A 12,358-nucleotide genomic window follows, 5' to 3' on the forward strand; every position below is an offset into this window, starting at 1 on the left:
GTGATCCCGCAGCCCCCGTCGTGTCCGGCCCTCCACGCGCCGGACGAGGCGCCGCAGCACCGCCGCAGGACCTGCCCGCGCGCCGCCGCGCCCCGGATGAACGCGACGCCGCCGTCCGAGGACGCCCGCCCACGCCGAGCCCTCGCGCGAGGAAAAGATGGGGCCCCGCCCCCGCCAGCTCCTACCGGGATTTGCCCGGCGGCTAGGGTTGCCCCCTCGGTCGCTCGCGGGGGAGCGACGCGAGGGGACGCCTCTTTGGTGGGTATATGCCTGGATGTGTATTGGACTGTGGCCTTAAAATGGGAGAGATTTTCACTTCCCGGCCTCTGCACCAACCAGGGATGCATACAACCATTTTGGTATAAGTACGAAGATAAACATGGTCCTTATAATTTTTTTAAATGAGTATTAAGATATTTCTTGATGAGAGGTTCCACCACACATCAAACTTGATCCTCAATAAACGGGGAAAAACACATGTGCATCACCTGTCAATTCTAGGAATTGAACTCGGGTCGTTAGGTTGCACAACCACATGCACAACTCGGGTCGTTAGACAAAGAGTTGATGCTTGATTTTTAGAACTGACTATATGTAGGAGACGAGAATATATCGACCAGAGAAGGGTGAATGCAAATATGCAATACTGGGACCTTTTCAACTATAACCGTGACTGAAGTAGATGTGGGAAATCTGACATTGATGCAAATATGCAACCAAAAGAATCTCCGTACTATCATTAAGAAAATAACTTTGGAAGTACCGTAATATGGAAAAGAGAAAAAGTATATATTTTACGTCCCTCAACTTTTGGTAGAGTAATATTTTAACTTCAAAACCGGATAAGTTGCATCTTTAACTCTTGAAACCGGGCAAGTTTCGTCCCTTAATTTGAAAGAAGCAGTATCCATGCTGAGTCAGCATGGGTTTGACCGATCATTGCCCAGATGGCATCTCCTTTGTCCTTGTCATCCCATCTCTTTGTAGGCCTTTTCTTGAGCACTTTCACCATGGCAGCACCTCGTCGGCTGCGCTTGCAGCCCTGCCGTCGGAGCCCAGCCGCAGCACCTCCGCGGCAGCGCGGTGGCACTGCATGCACGGAGGGCGAGACGGCGCGCGTTCAGGGGAGCAGCCAACGGCGCAGTGGTCAGCAGGACCATGTATGGTGGTTGCGTGCGGATAGACCGTGGCGGGGCGCGGCGGCTACAAAAGCGCGCGTGTGATGGACGGTGGCATGGCGTGAGCGAGCGCGGCACGGTCATCGACCGGCGACGTGTGATGTTGCTCACCGGCCAGGCCCGATCGCACGTTGCTCTGGACGATTGCTCGCCGTCTAGCTGATCGCTTCACCGCCTAGACATGCATGCACGTACAGGGCCTCTCTATCGTTTCGATCCGTTCTGGTGAGAACAGTACGCATGTCACGAGTTGATGCATGCCCATAAAAACGTGTTGTCCATGGTCGTCATGGTGAAGGAAGTGGCGCGCAAGCTCCATGGCGCCTCGTCAAGGTCCGTTCCCGCGGCCTGGCCAGAGTGGCGCGTGCATGGTGCGCTCAGCTAGCCAAGCTAGCCAGAACAGTCGACGTGGCCACTGGTGTACGTGATGTAGGACCAGCGGCGTCGGCACTCGGCACCAGAGGGGAGGGGACATACCCCAGTCAACCGGAGGACCCTGGCACCACGGTGAGTCGGTGACCCGCTCGCCCCAGTGAGTCACGCCAACTAGGAAGTGAAGGTGGCGAGGGCAGGCATGCAGCATGGAGATGGGCATGTTGCTGCCGCCGGCTAGAATGGAGGTGTTCATGCCTCCAGAGGTACCTCGTGCTGCTGCCAAGGAGATTCACTCCTGCCAGTGGCTCGAGGCGCTCTGCGCTGCTGCCCAGCACCAGCAGGTACGCCTCGGCGTTGTCTCCGGTGCCGGTGGCAGCGCAGGCGCACGCCAACTGCTCGATGAAATGTTGACGACAGATATGATGAGAGAGAGGGAGGGCGCTGCTGACCAGTCAAAACCACGTCGGGTTAGCACCAAAACTGCTTTTGGTGTCTGGTTTCAAGAGTTAAGGATGCAACTCATCTGGTTTTGAAGTTGAGGGACCAAATCTAAACTTTGCGAGAGTTAAAGGACGAAAGGTATACTTTTCTATATGGAAAACCATCATTTCAAATTCCATAAGTAAGCACGTATTAACAAGAGAAATTCGGATATATTTGTCATTCTCAACATCTAGCTTCGCAAAATTGCCACTACCAGGATGCATTGTCATCGCAAAATTGCCACCCGCATCGTTGCTTATTGATTACCATACCATTTTATCTCTTTTATTTTTATTTCCATTTCCTCTTTTCTTTTTTCCTTTTTAGACACCCAAAAGGAGAAATGTGCCCCTTGAATATGTGCACATGCTATTTGGTTGGTTTTGCATCCGATCAGCTGCACTTAAAGCCTCCCAACTCGATGCGCGCCGCCCCGGTTCATCAGGACAAGACTTGCCTGCTCCTCCGGCGTGTGCCCATCCGTGCTCCCGCGTACGTGGCTTGATTTAATTGGAACAAAATAAGGTCCGGCCCCACCCCCTTAAATCAGGGGGGAGATGATTAGATTAGAAGGAAAAAGGAAAAAAGACAGTCGTAGGATGAAGTGGAAGCACGGATGGGAACATGGAGAGAGAGTAGGCAAGCCGGATCCGGTTCATCAAGCCCTCCCCCAAGATACACCGGCTTCGTTCCCGGTCCATTGCAAGGGTGCTCAGCACCGCCACCGCCGAATAGCCTTGACACCACATGCTGCTGATCACATAGACGTAATGTGCTGCCGATGATCGCCCGGTGCCGCAACGACGGCATGGAACCTAATTCTTCTGTGTAGTATTCAACCTTTGGTCGTGTCAATATTATTGCTTGTGTCTCAATTGTTTTCGTCCAGAGGGCTTTCTCCCCATATCCAAATTAACTCTATCTTTGGTGTTAAGTTGACGTGCATGCCAAAATACCATGGAAAATCAGCTTAGTTAGAGCATCTACAGCCGCGGTCACCTAATTTGACCCCCTATACGCCCGCGGACGCGTCCGACCGCGTCTGCTGAAGGTGACCGGGCGCACCACATCTCTTATGTTCCACAGCTGCATCCCTCATATGGTGTACCCCAGATCCATACAAAACCATGCAAACGATGTTCCTACGTACTTGAGAATAGAACATAGCAATCCGGCATAAAACATAGCAATCCAGCATAAAACATAGTCCGATACAAAAGATGTGGGCCGAGTTCATCGCTTAACAGTACTACAAATCAACTAAAAACGGCAGGGGTGGGGATTTCACCACTTCCTCCATGCCCAACACTTCCCCTTAGGGTCTCGACGGCTGGACTCGACGTAGGCGTCTGCTGCTCCGAACGCGTCGTTGTTTGAAGCGGAGGAGGATGAGGACAAGGTGATGATGCCCGCCATGCGACGGGCTTCGTGAAACTGCACCTCCCGGAGCCGTGCAGCTCTCTCCGCCGTTGTCGCCCGCTGCCTTGCCAACCGCTCCGACTCCTCTAGCGCCACGCGGAGCGGCTTTGCATCTTTGCGGCGACGACGTCGGACATCCGTCTCCACGGACGTGTACGTGTACCCGCATTTGGGAGGACATTTGGCTTGGGGATAGGCCGTTGTCGGTTCAATTCCCCTATCTTTTTAGCATTGTGTGTAATAAGCATGTCTTAGTGGCAAACGTTTTAACTAATTCTCCACCAATAAACTAATGCTCATTCATATAATCAACATACATAGACTTAATTGAAAATGCTCCAGATGGAGCCAATAAACTAGATTACCTTTGCTACTCAAGTATTTGTGAAAACTAAAAGTTCCGTTAAAGATTAAAATTTTCATGTGGTTTGTCAATCAGAAAGTTATCCTCACAAAAGATAATCTAGCCAAGAGACACTGGAACGGCTGTATAAGATGTGCCTTTTGTAAGTCTGATGAAACTTTAGAACATCTGTTTATCTCGTGTTCTCTTGTTCGTAACATTTGGTGCCTTATGTATTTTACTTTTAATATTTCACCTCCTACCAGTATTGCTTATATGTTTAGAACATGACTTTCGGAGGTAGACAAGAAAACTAGAGCACATGTTCGCATTGGTGTGTGCGCGTTTATTTGGACTATATGGAATCGCTGAAATGATATGGTGTTTAATAAAGTTGAGGTGCTCACTTTTTTACAGGTTGTTCACCATGCAACGTACTGGATTATCATGTGGTCCTTTCTCCTACCGCCCGACCAACGACTCTTAGGGCATGTACAATGGTGGCATCATCATGGTGCTGCCCCATGCATTTCACACAGTTTTTTTATTTGAAGCTGCTGTCCGAACCAACAATCCCTCAATGGTGGCAGCGGTCCCTTTTCTAGTCTGTCATCACCGGTTCTTTCCTTTTTCTTCCATTGATCTCTCCCAGCAAAAGAAAAAGCACACTGTCATTGAGAGCAGAACTTGGCCCAGCCACCACTTTTGTCGTGAGGAACCCGGCTCCTCTGCAAGAGCCCGTCCGCCCCTGCAAGCAACACCTTTTACGTGAGCTGGACTGACTGCGCCGATGTGGCAGCTGGGGCAGCCGTCCAGCATGTAGCGTTGGCCATGCCCTAATATACTCAATTGATGGAGGCCCCGTCGTTCAGCCCATATTCAATCGGGGTGGCTGGCAGCATGCTATAGCGTTGCCATTCTATCTTCTTTTTTCTAGTGACCGATTCGTGTTGCCATTTTAGCCGATTCTTGATTGTAATTTTGTTTTGCTTTTTGTAAAAAATGTTAGGATCAAATTGCTTTGTGTCTTTTTTTGCGGGTATAAACTTGCATTACTCACGATAGGAAGTTACAATCAGCAACAGCCAAGTCTAGGGAGTCTGAAGGCCCTGATCCAATCCAGGTCAGAGTTCTACCTTCTACCCTAGCAAACCTAGCCAAACTATTGCTAACCTTATTTTGAGTGCGATTTATAAGAGTAATACAAGTTCTACGGAGGCTCATCAAGTGCCTAATTTCTTTCACGATAGCATAGTAAATCGATCTATCCAGATCCTGTGACTGAACCAGCTTCACAGCTGAGGGAGTCCTGGATTAAGGGGTCCTCGGACGTCCGGCCTGTTTGACATGGCCGGACTGATGGGCTGTGAAGATACAAGACCGAAGACTCTCATCTGTGTCCGGATGGGACTCTCCTTGGCGTGGAAGGCAAGCTTGGCGTCTGGATACGAAGATTCCTTTCTCTGTAACCGACTTTATACAACCCTAGTCCCCTCCGGTGTCTATATAAACCGGAGGGTTTAGTCCATAGGGCCAATCGTAATCATACAGGCTAGACTTCTAGGGTTTTAGCCATTACGATCTCGTGGTAGATCAACTCTTGTAATACTCATATTCATCAGGATCAATCAAGCAGGAAGTAGGGTATTACCTCCATAGAGAGGGCCCGAACCTGGGTAAACATCGTGTCCCATGTCTCCTGTTACCATCGACCTTAGACTCACAGTTCGGGGCCCCCTACCCGAGATCCGCCGGTTTTGACACCGACATTGGTGCTTTCATTGAGAGTTCCGCTGTGACGTCGAAGACAGGATTGATGGCTCGCCTTGTTATCAAGGACGGTATCACCTCCGGAGGAGCCCTGGCTTCAGGCCAAACCCTCCGGCTGGGCAGTTTTACCATGACCGCCCGTACGGCCGTCAAGCCGACGATGACTTTGTTGGAAATATGCCCTAGAGGCAATAATAAATGGTTATTATTATATTTCTGTGTTCATGATAATAGTCTATTATTTATGCTATAATTGTATTGTCCGGAAATCGTAATACATGTGTGAATACATAGACCACAACCTGTCCCTAGTAAGCCTCTAGTTGACTAGCTCGTTGATCAACAGATAGTCATGGTTTCCTGACTATGGACATAGGATGTCATTGATAACGGGATCACATCATTAGGAGAATGATGTGATGGACAAGACCCAACTTAAGCATAGCATAAAAGATCGTGTAGTTTCGTTTGCTAGAGCTTTTCCAATGTCAAGTATCTTTTCCTTAGACCATGAGATCGTGCAACTCCCGGATACCGTAGGAGTGCTTTGGGTGTGCCAAACGTCACAACGTAACTGGGTGACTATAAAGGTGCATTACGGGTATCTCCGAAAGTGTCTGTTGGGTTGGCACGGATCGAGACTGGGATTTGTCACTCCGTGTAAACGGAGAGGTATCTCTGGGCCCACTCGGTAATGCATCATCATAATGAGCTCAATGTGACTAAGGCGTTAGTCACGGGATCATGCATTGCGGTACGAGTAAAGAGACTTGCCGGTAACGAGATTGAACTAGGTATTGGGATACCGACGATCGAATCTCGGGCAAGTAACATACCGATTGACAAAGGGAATTGCATACGGATTGATTGAATCCTCGACACCGTGGTTCACCCGATGATATCATCGTGGAACATGTGGGAGCCAACATGGGTATCCAGATCCCGCTGTTGGTTATTGACCGGAGAGGCGTCTCGATCATGTCTGCATGTCTCCCGAACCCGTAGGGTCTACACACTTAAGGTCCGGTGACGCTAGGGTTGTAGAGATATATGTATGCGGAAACCCGAAAGTTGTTCGGAGTCCCGGATGAGATCCCGGACGTCACGAGAGGTTCCGGAATGGTCCGGAGGTGAAGAATTATATATAGGAAGTCCAGTTTTGGCCACCGGGAAAGTTTCGGGGTTTATCGGTAGTGTACCGGGACCACCGGAAGGGTCCCCGGGGTCCACCGGGTGGGGCCACCTGTCCCGGAGGGCCCCGTGGGCTGAAAGTGGAAGGGAACCAGCCCCTAGTGGGCTGGGGCGCCTCCTTGGGCCTCCCCCCCATGCGCCTAGGGTTGGGAACCCTAGGGGGGGAGTTCCCCCTTGCCTTGGGGGGCAAGGCAACCCCTTCCCCCCCTTGGCCGCCGCCCCCCCCCAACCCTAGATGGGTTTTGGCCGGCTCCCCCCTCCCAAGGGGTCCTATAAATAGTGGGGGGGAGGGAGGGCAGCAAACCTACAGCCTTTGGCGCCTCCCTCCTCCCCTACAACACCTCTCTCTCTCGCGCAGAACCTCGGCGAAGCCCTGCCGAAGAGCCGCTACATCCACCACCACGCCGTCGTGCTGTTGGATCTCCATCAACCTCTCCTTCCCCCTTGCTGGATCAAGAAAGGAGGAGACGTCGCTGCACCGTACGTGTGTTGAACGCGGAGGTGCCGTACGTTCGGCACTCGGTCATCGGTGATTTGGATCACGGCGAGTACGACTCCGTCATCCACGTTCATTGGAACGCTTCCGCTCGCGATCTACAACGGTATGTAGATGCACTCCCTTCCCCTCGTTGCTAGTAGACTCCATAGATGCATCTTGGTGAGCGTAGGAAAATTTTAAAATTATGCTACGATTCCCAACAGTGGCATCATGAGCCAGGCCTATGCGTAGTTACTATGCACGAGTAGAACACAAAGAAGTTGTGGGCGTTGATGTTGCCAATTCTTCTTGCCGCTACTAGTCGTTTCTTGTTTCGGCGGCATTGTAGGATGAAGCGGCCCGGACCGACCTTACACGTACGCTTACGTGAGACATGTTCCACCGACTGACATGCACTAGTTGCATAAGGTGGCTAGCGGGTGTCTGTCTCTCCTACTTTAGTCGGAACGGATTCGATGAAAAGGGTCCTTATGAAGGGTAAATAGAAATTGGCAAATCGCGTTGTGGTCATACGTAGGAAAGAAAACGTTCTTGCTAGAAACCTACAAACCACGTAAAAACTTGCAACAACAATTAGAGGACGTCTAACTTGTTTTTGCAGCAAGTGATATATGTGATATGATATGGCCAGAAGATGTGATGAATGATATATGTGATGTATGAGATTGATCATATTCTTGTAATAGGAATCACGACTTGCATGTCGATGAGTATGACAACCGGCAGGAGCCATAGGAGTTGTCTTTATTATTTTGCATGACCTGCGTGTCATTGAATAACGCCATGTAATTTACTTTACTTTGTTGCTAAACGGTTAGCCATAGAAGTAGAAGTAATCGTTGGCGTGACAACTTCATGAAGACACAATGATGGAGATCATGATGATGGAGATCATGGTGTCATGCCGGTGACGAAGATGATCATGGTGCCCCGAAGATGGAGATCAAAGGAGCATGATGATATTGGCCATATCATGTCACTATTTGATTGCATGTGATGTTTATCATGTTTTTGCATCTTATTTGCTTAGAACGACGGTAGCAAATAGGATGATCCCTTATAATAATTTCAAGAAAGTGTTCACCCTAACTGTGCACCGTTGCGAAGGTTCGTCGTTTCGAAGCACCACGTGATGATCGGGTGTGATAGATTCTTACGTTCGAATACAACGGGTGTTGACGAGCCTAGCATGTACAGACATGGCCTCGGAACACACGCAATACACTTAGGTTGACTTGACGAGCCTAGCATGTACAGACATGGCCTCGGAACACGGAGGACCGAAAGGTCGAGCATGAGTCGTATAGAAGATACGATCAACATGGAGATGTTCACCGATCTTGACTAGTCCGTCTCACGTGATGATCGGACACGGCCTAGTTGAGTTCGGATCGTGTTTCACTTAGATGACTAGAGGGATGTCTATCTGAGTGGGAGTTCATTAAATAATTTGATTATATGAACTTAATTATCATGAACTTAGTCTAAATCTTTACACTATGTATTGTAGATCAAATGGCCCACGTTGTCCTCAATTTCAACGCGTTCCTAGAGAAAACCAAGCTGAAAGATGATGGCAGCAACTATACGGACTGGGTCCGGAACCTGAGGATCATCCTCATAGCAGCCAAGAAAGATTATGTCTTAGAAGCACCGCTAGGTGAAGCACCAATCCCTGAGAACCAAGACGTTATGAACGCTTGGCAGCAGCGTGCTGATGATTACTCCCTCGTTCAGTGCGGCATGCTTTACAGCTTAGAACCGGGTCTCCAAAAGCGTTTTGAGAAACATGGAGCATATGAGATGTTCGAGGAGCTGAAACTGGTTTTTCAAGCTCATGCCCGGGTCGAGAGATATGATGTCTCCGACAAGTTCTTCAGCTGTAAAATGGAGGAGAACAGTTCTGTTAGTGAGCACATACTCAGAATGTCTGGGTTGCACAACCGCTTGTCTCAGCTGGGAGTTAATCTCCCGGATGACGCGGTCATTGACAGAATCCTCCAGTCGCTTCCACCAAGCTACAAGAGCTTTGTGATGAACTACAATATGCAGGGGATGGAAAAGACCATTCCCGAGGTGTATTCAATGCTGAAATCAGCTGAGGTAGAGATCAGAAAAGAACATCAAGTGTTGATGGTGAATAAAACCACTAAGTTCAAGAAGGGCAAGGGTAAGAAGAACTTCAAGAAGGACGGCAAGGGAGTTGCCGCGCCCGGTAAGCCAGTTACCGGGAAGAAGTCAAAGAATGGACCCAAGCCCGAGACTGAGTGCTTTTATTGCAAGGGAAGTGGTCACTGGAAGCGGAACTGCCCCAAATATTTAGCGGACAAGAAGAAGGCCGGCAACACCCAAGGTATATGTGATATACAAGTAATTGATGTGTACCTTACCAGTACTCGTAGTAGCTCCTGGGTATTTGATACCGGTGCGGTTGCTCATATTTGTAACTCAAATCAGGAACTACGGAATAAACGGAGACTGGCAAAAGACGAGGTGACGATGCGCGTCGGGAATGGTTCCAAGGTCGATGTGATCGCCGTCGGCACGCTACCTCTGCATCTACCCACAGGATTAGTTATAAACCTCAATAATTGTTATTTAGTGCCAGCTTTGAGCATGAACATTGTATCTGGATCTCGTTTAATTCGAGATGGCTACTCATTTAAATCTGAGAATAATGGTTGTTCTATTTATTTGAGAGATATGTTTTATGGTCATGCCCCGCTGGTCAATGGTTTATTCTTGATGAATCTCGAACGTGATGCTACACATGTTCATAGTGTGAATACCAAAAGATGTAAAGTTGATAACGATAGTCCCACATACTTGTGGCACTGCCGCCTTGGTCACATTGGTGTCAAGCGCATGAAGAAGCTCCATGCAGATGGACTTTTGGAGTCTCTTGATTACGAATCATTTGACACGTGCGAACCATGCCTCATGGGTAAGATGACCAAGACTCCGTTCTCCGGAACAATGGAGCGAGCAACCAACTTATTGGAAATCATACATACCGATGTGTGCGGTCCAATGAGTGTTGAGGCTCGCGGAGGATATCGTTATGTTCTCACTCTCACTGATGATTTAAGTAGATATGGGTATGTCTACCTAATGAAACACAAGTCTGAAACCTTTGAAAAGTTCAAGGAATTTCAGAGTGAAGTCGAGAATCAACGTGACAGGAAAATAAAATTCTTACGATCAGATCGTGGTGGAGAATATTTAAGTCACGAATTTGGTACACACTTAAGGAAATGTGGAATAGTTTCACAACTCACGCCGCCTGGAACACCTCAGAGAAATGGTGTGTCCGAACGTCGTAATCGCACTCTATTGGATATGGTGCGATCTATGATGTCTCTTACCGACTTACCGCTCTCATTTTGGGGTTATGCTTTAGAGACTGCCGCATTCACTTTAAATAGGGCACCGTCTAAATCCGTTGAGACGACACCGTATGAATTATGGTTTGGGAAGAAACCTAAGCTGTCGTTTCTAAAAGTTTGGGGATGCGATGCTTATGTCAAGAAACTTCAACCTGAAAAGCTCGAACCCAAATCGGAAAAATGCGTCTTCATAGGATACCCTAAGGAAACTATTGGGTATACCTTCTACCTCAGATCCGAAGGCAAGATCTTCGTTGCCAAGAACGGGTCCTTTCTAGAGAAGGAGTTTCTCTCGAAAGAATTGAGTGGGAGGAAAGTGGAACTTGATGAGGTGATAGTCACCCCTTCCGAACCAGAAAGTAGCGCAGCGCGGGAAAATGTTCCTGTGGTGCCTACACCGACTGGGGAGGAAGTTAATGATGATGATCATGAAGCTTCAGATCAAGTTACTGAACTTCGTAGGTCCACAAGGACACGTTCCGCACCAGAGTGGTACGGCAACCCTGTCCTGGAAATCATGTTGTTAGACAACGGTGAACCTTCGAACTATGAAGAAGCGATGGCGGGCCCGGATTCCGACAAATGGCTAGAAGCCATGAAATCCGAGATAGAATCCATGTATGAAAACAAAGTATGGACTTTGACTGACTTGCCCGATGAGCGGCGAGCCATAGAAAACAAATGGATCTTTAAGAAGAAGACGGACGCAGATGGTAATGTGACCATCTACAAAGCTCGACTTGTCGCTAAGGGTTATCGACAAGTTCAAGGGGTTGACTACGATGAGACTTTCTCACCCGTAGCGAAGCTGAAGTCCGTCCGAATCATGTTAGCAATTGCCGCATACTATGATTATGAGATATGGCAGATGGACGTCAAAACGGCATTCCTTAACGGCTTCCTTAAGGAAGAGTTGTATATGATGCAGCCGGAAGGTTTTGTCGATCCTAAGAATGCTAACAAAGTATGCAAGCTCCAGCGCTCAATCTATGGGCTGGTGCAAGCATCTCGGAGTTGGAACATTCGCTTTGATGAGATGATCAAAGCGTTTGGGTTTACACAGACTTATGGAGAAGCCTGTGTTTACAAGAAAGTGAGTGGGAGCTCTGTAGCATTTCTCATATTATATGTGGATGACATATTATTGATGGGAAATGATATAGAATTCTTGGAAAGTATAAAGGCCTATTTGAATAAGTGTTTTTCAATGAAGGACCTTGGAGAAGCTGCTTACATATTAGGCATCAAGATCTATAGAGATAGATCAAGACGCCTCATTGGTCTTTCACAGAGTACATACCTTGACAAGATATTGAAGAAGTTCAGTATGGATCAGTCCAAGAAGGGGTTCTTGCCTGTATTGCAAGGTGTGCAATTGAGCACGGCTCAATGCCCGACCACGGCAGAAGATATAGAAGAGATGAGTGTCATCCCCTATGCCTCGGCCATAGGGTCTATTATGTATGCCATGCTGTGTACCAGACCTGATGTAAACCTTGCCGTAAGTTTGGTAGGAAGGTACCAAAGTAATCCCGGCAAGGAACACTGGACAGCGGTCAAGAATATCCTGAAGTACCTGAAGAGGACTAAGGATATGTTTCTCGTTTATGGAGGTGACGAAGAGCTCGTCGTAAAGGGTTACGTCGACGCTAGCTTCGACACAGATCCGGATGACTCGAAGTCACAGACCGGATACGTGTATATTTTGAATAGA

The sequence above is a fragment of the Triticum aestivum genome, chromosome 5D (assembly GCF_018294505.1).
Source record: "Triticum aestivum cultivar Chinese Spring chromosome 5D, IWGSC CS RefSeq v2.1, whole genome shotgun sequence".
Lineage (NCBI taxonomy): Eukaryota > Viridiplantae > Streptophyta > Magnoliopsida > Poales > Poaceae > Triticum > Triticum aestivum.